The 9839-nt window shown below is 37.9% G+C and overlaps 1 non-coding gene across 1 annotated transcript; it reads right to left on the bottom strand.

Moving 5' to 3' along the window:
* Window positions 1-1916: 1916 nt before the first annotated feature.
* On the bottom strand, window positions 1917-2024 carry LOC112725356 (small nucleolar RNA R71). Its single transcript, XR_003164470.1, has one exon. It is a non-coding gene; the product is annotated as a small nucleolar RNA R71 (small nucleolar RNA).
* Window positions 2025-9839: the final 7815 nt, after the last annotated feature.

Consider the following 9839-nt stretch of genomic DNA (forward strand, 5'->3'; position numbering starts at 1 on the left):
AATCCTTATTTTTCTTTTCCAATTAATTTTAGAAAAATACCAAAAAATTAATAAAATTATAAAACCAAATATTTTTTGATGTTTATTGTTTGAGTCTAGTGTCAAATTGTAAGTTTGGTGTCAATTGCATGTTTATTTCTTTCTTGCATTTTTCAAAAATTCATCATGCATTCTTCATGATCTTCAAGTTGTTCTTGATGAATCCTCTTGTTTGATCTTCATGTTTTCTTGTTTGCATCTTTTCTTGTTTTTCATGTGCATTTTCAATTTGTTAGTGTCTAATTATTGAAAATTTCTAAGTTTGGTGTCTTGCATGTTTTTCTTTTCTTAAAAATTTTCAAAAATAAGTTCTTGGTGTTCATCTTAACATTCAAGGTGTTCGTGTTGTTCATCTTGACATTCATAGTGTTCTTGCATGCATCATTTATTTTGATCCAAAATTTTCATGCATTGAGTCTTTTTTATGCTTTTCTCGTTCTTCATTAAAAATTCAAAAATAAAAAAAAATATCTTTTCCTTTTTCTTCTCATAAAATTCGAATATTTGAGTTGACTTTTTCAAAAATTTTTAAAATCTAGTTGTTTCTTATGAGTCAAATCAAATTTTCAATTTAAAAATTCTATCTTTTTCAAATCTTTTTTAAAAAATCAAATCTTTTTCATTTTTCTTTTATGATTTTCGAAAATTTCAAATTGATTTTCAAAAATCTTTTTCTTATTTTATTTCATAATTTCAAAACCTTTACTAACAATTAATGTGATTGATTCAAAAACTTTAAGTTGTTACTTGCCTATTAAGAAAGATTCAATCTTTAACTTTTAAAATCATATCTTTTTTGTTTCTTGTTAGTCAAGTAATCAACTTTAATTTTCAAAATCAAATCTTTCTAAATTTCTTTTTCAAATTCAATTTCAAAATCTTTTCTAACCTCTTATCTTTTTAAAATTGATTTTCAAATCTTTTCCAATTAATCTTATCTTTTTGTTTAATTCTTATCTTTTTCAAAACTACCTAACTAATTCTCTCTCTCTAATTTTTGAAAATCACCTTCCTCTTTTTCAAAATTCCTTTTTAATTAACTAATTGTTTTAAATTTTAATTTAATTTAATTTCAGTTTTCTTTTTTTATTTTCGAATTTTAATTTTAATTTTAATTTAAAAACAAAAGTATTTTTCTTTTCTTCTCAATTTTTTTCGAAAATTCTTCTCTCTCACGTCCTCCTAATTATTTATTTATCTACTAACACTTCTCTTCTTCTTAAAAATTCGAACCCTCTCCCTCTTTCTGTGTTCAAATTTCTTTTCTTCTTCTACTCACATAAAGGAATCTCTATACTGTGACATAGAGGATTCCATATTTTCTTTTCTATTTTCTTCTTTTTCATATGAGCAGGAACAAGGATAAGAACATTCTTGTTGAGGCTGATCCTGAACCTGAAAGGACTCTGAAGAGGAAGCTAAGGGAAGCTAAAGCACAACTCTCTGGAGAAAATCTGACTGAAATTTTCGAAAAAGAAGGAGACATGGCCGAAAATAATAACAATGCAAGGAAGATGCTTGGTGACTTTACTGCACCAAATTCCAATTTACATGGAAGAAGCATCTCAATCCCTGCCATTGGAGCAAACAATTTTGAGCTTAAACCTCAATTAGTTTCTCTGATGCAACAGAATTGCAAGTTTCATGGACTTCCATCAGAAGATCCTTTTCAGTTCTTAACTGAATTCTTGCAAATCTGTGATACTGTTAAGACCAATGGGGTTGATCCCGAGGTCTACAGGCTTATACTTTTCCCTTTTGCTGTAAGAGACTGAGCTAGAATATGGTTGGACTCTCAACCTAAGGATAGCCTGAACTCTTGGGATAAGCTGGTCACGGCTTTCTTAGCCAAGTTCTTTCCTTCTCAAAAGCTTAGTAAGCTTAGAATGGATGTTCAAACCTTCATACAGAAAGAAGGTGAATCCCTCTATGAAGCTTGGGAGAGATATAAGCAACTGACCAAAAAGTGTACTTCTGACATGCTTTCAGAATGGACCATTCTGGATATATTCTATGATGGTCTGTCTGAGTTATCAAAGATGTCATTGGACCATTCTGCAGGTGGATCCATTCACCTAAAGAAAATGCCTGCAGAAGTTCAGGAACTCATTGACATGGTTGCAAATAACCAGTTCATGTACACTTCTGAAAGGAATCCTGTGAGTAATGGGATGCCTCAGAGAAAGGGAGTTCTTGAAATTGATACTCTGAATGCCATATTGGCTCAGAATGAATTGACTCAGCAAGTCAATATGATTTCTCAGAGTCTGAATAGATTGAAGGAATCATCCAACAGTACTATAGAGGCATCTTCTGAAGAAGAAGCTTATGATCCTGAGAACCCTGCAATAGTAGAGGTGAATTACATGGGTGAACCCTATGGAAACACCTATAATCCCTCATGGAGAAATCATCCAAATTTCTCATGGAAGGATCAACAAAAGCCTCAACAAGGCTTTAATAATGGTGGAAGAAACAGGTTTAGCAATAGCAAACCTTTTCCATCATCCACTCAGCAACAGACAGATAATTCTGAGCAGAACCCATCTAGTTTAGCAAATATAGTCTCTGATCTATCTAAGGCCACTGTGAGTTTTATGAATGAAACAAGGTCCTCCATTAGAAATTTGGAGGCACAAGTGGGCCAGCTGAGTAAAAGGGTCACTGAAACTCCTCCTAGTACTCTCCCAAGCAATACAGAAGAAAATCCAAAGAGAGAGTGCAAGGCCATTGATTTGACCATCATGGCCGAACCTACAAGGGAGGAGGAGGACGTGAATCCCAGTGAGGAAGACCTCCTGGGATGTGAATCCTAGTGAGGAAGACCTCCTGGGACGTGAATCCCAGTGAAGACCTCCTGGGACGTTCAGTGACCAATAAGGAGTTTCTCTTTGAGGAACCAAAGGAATCTGAGGCTCAACTAGAGACCATAGAGATTCTATTGAACCTCCTTCTGCCCTTCATGAGCTCTGATGAGTATTCCTTTTCTGAAGAGAATGAAGACGTTACTGAAGAGCAAGTTGCTAAGTACCTTGGTGCAATCATGAAGCTAAATGCCAAATTATTTGGTAATGAGACTTGGGAAGATGAACCTCTCTTGCTCACCAATGAACTAAATGCATTGGATAGGCAGAAATTACCTCAAAAGAAATAGGATCCTGGTAAATTCTTAATTCCCTGTAACATAGGCACCATGACCTTTGAGAAAGCTCTGTGTGACCTGGGGTCGGGAATAAACTTAATGCCACTCTCTGTAATGGAGAAACTTGGGATCTTTGAGGTACAAGCTGCCATAATCTCATTAGAGATGGCAGACAACTCAAGAAAATAGGCTTATGGACTAGTAGAGGACGTGTTAGTAAAGTTTGAAGGCCTTTACATCCCTGTTGATTTCATAATCCTAGACACTGGGAAGGATGAGGATGAATCCATCATCCTTGGAAGACCCTTCCTAGCCACAGCAAGAGCTGTGATTGGTGTGGACAGAGGAGAGTTGGTCCTTCAACTGAATGAGGACAACCTTGTGTTTGAGACTCAAGGATCTCCTTCTGTTACCATGGAGAGGAAGCATGAAAAGCTTCTCTCACTGCAGAGTCAACCAAAGCCCCCACAGTCAAACTCTAAGTTTGGTGTTGGGAAGCCACAACCAAACTCTAAGTTTGGTGTTGAACCCCCACATTCAAACTCTAAGTTTGGTGTTGGGAGGTTCCAACCTTGCTCTGATTATCTGTGAGGCTTTATGAGAGCCCATTGTCAAGCTATTGACATTAAAGAAGCGCTTGTTGGGAGGCAACCCAATGTTATTTAATTATATCTATTTTATATTTTTTTATTATTTCGTGTTTTATTAGGTTGATGATCATGTGGAGTCACAAAAACTACTGAAAAATAAAAAACAGAATGAAAAATAGCATTAAAAATAGCACACCCTGAAGGAGAAGCATTCTGGCGTTTAAACGCCAGAAACAAGCATCTGTCTGGCGTTTAACGCCAGAAACAAGCATCTGCCTGGCGTTAAACGCCAGAAACAGGCTACATTTGGGCATTTAACGCCAGAAACAAACAGCAGTCTGGCATTAAACGCCAGGATTGCACAGCAAGGGCGTTTTACACGCCTAATTGGAGCAGGGATGTTAAGTCCTTGACCCCACTGGATCTGTGGACCCCACAAGATCCCACCACTTCTTCTCTCCTCTTCACACTCTTTCATAAATCTCTTCCCCAAATACCCTTCACCAATCACCTCACTCACTCTTCCCCATCATATCTTCACCACTCACATCCATCCACTCTTCCCCATAAACCCCACCTACCTCCAAAATTCAAATTCTTTTCCCTTCCAAACCCAACCCTAATGGCCGAACCCTAAACCTCCCCCCACTCCTATATAAACCCCTCATTCCTTCTTCATTTTCACACAACACAACCCTCTCTTCTTCTCCATTGACCGAATACACATTCTACCTCCATCTCCTCCATTTTCTTCCTCTTCTCCTTCTTTTTTTCTTCTTTTGCTCGGGGACGAGCAAATATTTTAAGTTTGGTGTGGTAAAAGCATAGCTTTTTGTTTTTCCATAACCATTAATGGAACCTAAGGCCAGAGAAACCTCAAGAAAGAGGAAAGAGAAGGTAATTGCTTCCACTTCTGAGCCATGGGAGATGGAGAGATTTATCTCAAAGGTCCATCAAGACCACTTCTATGAAATTGTGGCCAAGAAAAAAGTGATCCCTGAGGTTCCTTTTAAGCTAAAAAAGAAAGAGTATCTGGAGATCCAACTTGAAATTCAAAGAAGAGGTTGGGAAGTTCTCACCAACCCCATTCAACAAGTCGGGATCCTAATGGTTCAAGAGTTCTATGCAAACACATGGATCACTAGGAACCATGATCAAAGTGTGAACCCAAATCCAAAGCATTGGCTTACCATGGTTCGGGGAAAATACTTAGATTTCAGTTTGGAAAATGTAAGGCTGGCGTTCAACTTGCTAATGATGGAAGAAAACGCACGCCCCTACACTAGAAGGGTCAACTTTGATCAAAGGTTGGACCAAGTCCTCATGGACATATGTGTAGAAGGAGCTTAATGGAAAGTTAACTCAAGAGGCAAGCCAGTTTAATTGAGAAGACTGGACCTCAAGCATGTAGCTAGAGGACGGTTGGAGTTTATTCAACGCTCAATCATTCCTACTAGCAACCGATCTGAAGTTACTGTAGACCGGGCCATCATGATCTATAGTATCATGATTGGAGAGAAAGTAGAGGTTCATGAGATTATACCTCAAGAACTGTACAAGGTGGCTGACAAGTCCTCCACTTTTGCAAGGTTAGCCTTTCCTCACCTCATTTTCCACCTCTGCAATTCGGCTGGAATTGACATAAAGGGAGACATCCTCATTGAAGAGGACAAGGCCATCACTAAGAAAAGGATGGAGCAAACAAGAGATCATGGATCTCAACAAGAGCATGAGGAAATTCCTCACCATGAAATCCCTGAGATGCCTCAGGAGATACATTTTCCTCCACAAAACTATTGGGAGCAAATCAACACCTCCTTAGGAGAATTAAGTTTCAACATGGAACAACTCAGGGTGGAGTATCAAGAGCACTCTATCATCCTTCATGAAATAAGAGAAGATCAAAGAGCTATGAGGGAGGAGCAACAAAGACAAGGAAGAGACATAGAGGAGCTCAAAAGCACCATTGGTTTTTCAAGAAGAGAAAGACGCCACCCTCACTAAGGTGGACCCGTTCTTTAATCTCCTTGTTCTTATTTTCCTATTTTTTGTTTACTATGCTTTATGTTTATGTTTGTGTCTTATTACATGATCATTAGTATTTAAGTGTCTATGCCTTAAAGTTGTGAATGTCCTATGAATCCATCACCTTTCTTAAATGAAAAATGTTTTAATTACAAAAGAACAAGAAGTACATGGTTTCGAATTCATCCTTGAAACTAGTTTAATTATTTTGACGTGGTGACAATACTTTTAGTTTTCTGAATGAATGCTTGAACAGTGCATATGTCTTTTGATATTGTTGTTTATGAATATTAAATATGTTGGCTCTTGAAAGAATGATGAAAAGGAGAAATGTTATTTGATAATCTGAAAAATCATAAAATTGATTCTTAAAGAAAGAAAAAGCAGTGAAATCAAAAGCTTGCAAAAAAAATAAAAGAAAAATGGCAAAAAAAAAAAAAAGAAAAAAAAGAGAGAAGAAAGAAAAAGAAAAAGCAAGCAGAAAAAGCCAAAAGCTCTTAAAACCAAAAGACAAAAGCAAAAAGCCAGTAACCCTTTAAACGAAAAGGCAAGGGTAATAAAAAGGATCCAAGGCTTTGAGCATCAGTGGATAGGAGGGCCTAAAGGAATAAAATCCTGGCCTAAGCGGCTAAACCAAGTTGTCCCTAACCATGTGCTTGTGGCGTGAAGGTGTCAAGTGAAAACTTCAGACTGAGCGGTTAAAGTCAAAGTCCAAAGCAAAAAAAAAAAAGAGTGTGCTTAAGAACCCTGGACACCTCTAATTGGGGACTTTAGCAAAGATGAGTCACAATCTGAAAAGGTTCACCCAGTTATGTGTCTGTGGCATTTATGTATCCGGTGGTAATACTAGAAAACAAAGTGCTTAGGGCCACGGCCAAGACTCATAAAGTAGCTGTGTTCAAGAATCAACATACTGAACTAGGAGAATCAATAACACTATCTGAATTCTAAGTTCCTATAGATGCCAATCATTCTGAACTTCAATGGATAAAGTGAGATGCCAAAACTATTCAAGAGGCAAAAAGCTACTAGTCCCGCTCATCTGATTGGAGCTAAGTTTCACTGATATTTTGGAATTTATAGTATATTCTCTTCTTTTTATCCTATTTGATTTTTAGTTGCTTGGGGACAAGCAACAATTTAAGTTTGGTGTTGTGATGAGCGGATAATTTATACGCTTTTTGGCATTATTTTTACATAGTTTTTAGTATGATTTAGTTAGTTTTTAGTATATTTTTATTAGTTTTTAAATAAAAATCACATTTCTGGACTTTACTATGAGTTTGTGTATTTTTCTGTGATTTCAGGTATTTTCTGGCTGAAATTGAGGGACTTGAGAAAAAATTAGATTCAGAGGTTGAAGAAGGACTGCATATGTTGTTGGATTCTGACCTCTCTGCACTCAAAATGGATTTTCTGGAGCTACAGAAGTCCAAATGGCGCGCTCTCAATTGCGTTGGAAAGTAGACATCCAGGGCTTTCCAAACATATATAATAGTTTATGCTTTGCCTTAGTTTAAATGACGCAAACTAGCGTTCAACACCAGCTTCTTGTCCTATTCTGGAGTTAAACGCCAGAAACAGGTTGCAAAGTGGAGTTAAACGCCAGAAACAGGTTACAAACTGGCGTTCAACTCCAAGAGAAGTCTCTACACGTGTAAAGCTCAATGCTCAGCCCAAGCACACACCAAGTGGGCCCCAAAAGTGGATTTCTGCATCATTTACTCATTTCGGTAAACCCTAGTAACTAGTTTAGTATAAATAGGACTTTTTACTAATGTATTTACATCTTTGGATTATCTCTTGATCCCTTGATCATGTTCAGGGGGCTGGCCATTCGGCCTTGCCTGGACCTTGTTCTTATGTATTTTCAACGGTAGAGTCTCTACACATCATAGATTAAGGTGTGGAGCTCTGCTGTTCCTCATGAATTAATGCAAAGTACTATTATTTTTCTATTCAATTCAAACTTATTCCTATTCTAAGATGTTCATTTGCACCCAAGAACATGATGAATGTGATGATTATGTGACGCTCATCACCATTCTCACCTATGAACGCGTGCCTGACAACCACTTTCGTTCTACATGAAGATGAGATAGAATGAGTATCTCTTAGATATCTAATACAGGGGACCGAGTCCAAGATATTAGAGTCTTTGTGGTATAAGTTAGAACCCATGGATGGCCATTCCTGAGATCCGGAAAGTCTAAACCTTGTCTGTGGTATTCTGAGTAGGATCTGGGAAGGGATGGCTATGACGAGCTTCAAACTCGCGAGTGCTGGGTGTAGTGACAGACGCAAAAGGATAGTAAATCCTATTCCAGTATGATCAAGAACCGACAGATGATTAGCCATGCAGTGACAGTGCATTGGACCATTTTCACAGAGAGGACGGGATGTAGCCATTGACAATGGTGATGCCCAACATACAGCTTGCCATGGAAGGGAGTAGGAATGATTGGATAAAGACAGTAGGAAAGCAGAGGTTCAGGAGGAACGAAAGCATCTCTATACGCTTATCTGAAATTCTCACCAATGAATTACATAAGTATCTCTATCCTAGTTTATATTTTATTTATATTTTTATTATCAAAACTCTATAACTATTTGAATTCGCCTGACGGATATTTACAAGGTGACCATAGCTTGCTTCAAGCCGACAATCTCCGTGGGATCGACCCTTACTCACGTAAGGTTTATTACTTGAACGACCCAGTGCACTTGCTGGTTAGTTGTGCGAAGTTGTGACAAAGTGTGATTCACGTTTGAGAGCACCAAGTCTTTGGCGCCATTGTTGATGATCACAATTTCGTGCACCACTTCTCTGATATGGTAGAGAAATTTCTGGAAGTCTTCATGGATGACTTCTCAGTATTTGGAGACTCATTTAGCTCCTGTCTCAACCATCTAGCACTTGTTCTGAAAAGATACCAAGAGACTAACCTGGTTTTAAATTGGGAAAAATGTCACTTTATGGTGACTGAAGGAATTGTCCTTGGGCATAAAATTTCGAACAAGGGAATAGAGGTGGATCAAGCTAAGGTAGAGGTAATTGAAAAATTACCACCACCCACCAATGTTAAGGAAATCAGAAGCTTTCTAGGGCATGCAGGATTCTATAGGAGGTTTATAAAGGATTTTTCAAAAATCGCAAAACCTCTGAGCAATCTGCTAGCTGCTGACACGCCATTTGTGTTTGACACAGAGTATCTGCAGGCGTTTGAAACTATGAAAGCTAAGCTAGTCACAGCACCAGTTATTTCTGCACCAGATTGGACATTACCATTCGAACTAATGTGTGATGCCAGTGACCATGCCATTGGTGCAGTATTGGGACAGAGGCATAACAAGCTTTTGCATGTCATTTATTATGCTAGCCGTGTTTTAAATGATGCACAGAAAAATTACACAACCACAGAAAAAGAGCTACTTGAAGTGGTTTATGCCATTGACAAGTTTAGATCATACTTAGTAGGATCAAAAGTGATTGTGTACACTGACCATGCAGCTCTTAAATATCTACTCACAAAGAAGGATTCAAAGCCCATGCTCATAAGATGGGTGTTGCTTCTGCAAGAGTTTGATATAGAAATAAGAGACAGAAAAGGGACAGAGAATCAAGTAGCTGATCACCTGTCCCGGATAGAACCAGTAGCAGGAGCATCCCTCCCTCCTACTGAGATCTCTGAAACCTTTCCGGATGAGCAATTGTTTGCTATTCAAGAAGCTCCATGGTTTGCAAACATTGTAAACTATAAGACTCAAGGTTCTCCTTCTGTAACCATGGAGAGGAAGCATGAAAAGCTTCTCTCAATACAGAGTCAAAAAAAACCCCCACATTCAAACTCTAAGTTTGGTGTTGGGAGGTCACAACCAAACTCTAAGTTTGGTATTGAGAGGCCCCAACCTTGCTCTGATTATCTGTGAGGCTCCATGAGAGCTCACTGTCAAGCTATTGACATTAAAGAAGCGCTTGTTGGGAGGCAACCCAATGTTATTTAATTATATCTATTTATTTTTCATTGCTATTTTATGCTTTC

The sequence above is a fragment of the Arachis hypogaea genome, chromosome 11, assembly GCF_003086295.3.
Source record: "Arachis hypogaea cultivar Tifrunner chromosome 11, arahy.Tifrunner.gnm2.J5K5, whole genome shotgun sequence".
In the NCBI taxonomy this organism is placed as follows: Eukaryota; Viridiplantae; Streptophyta; class Magnoliopsida; order Fabales; family Fabaceae; genus Arachis; species Arachis hypogaea.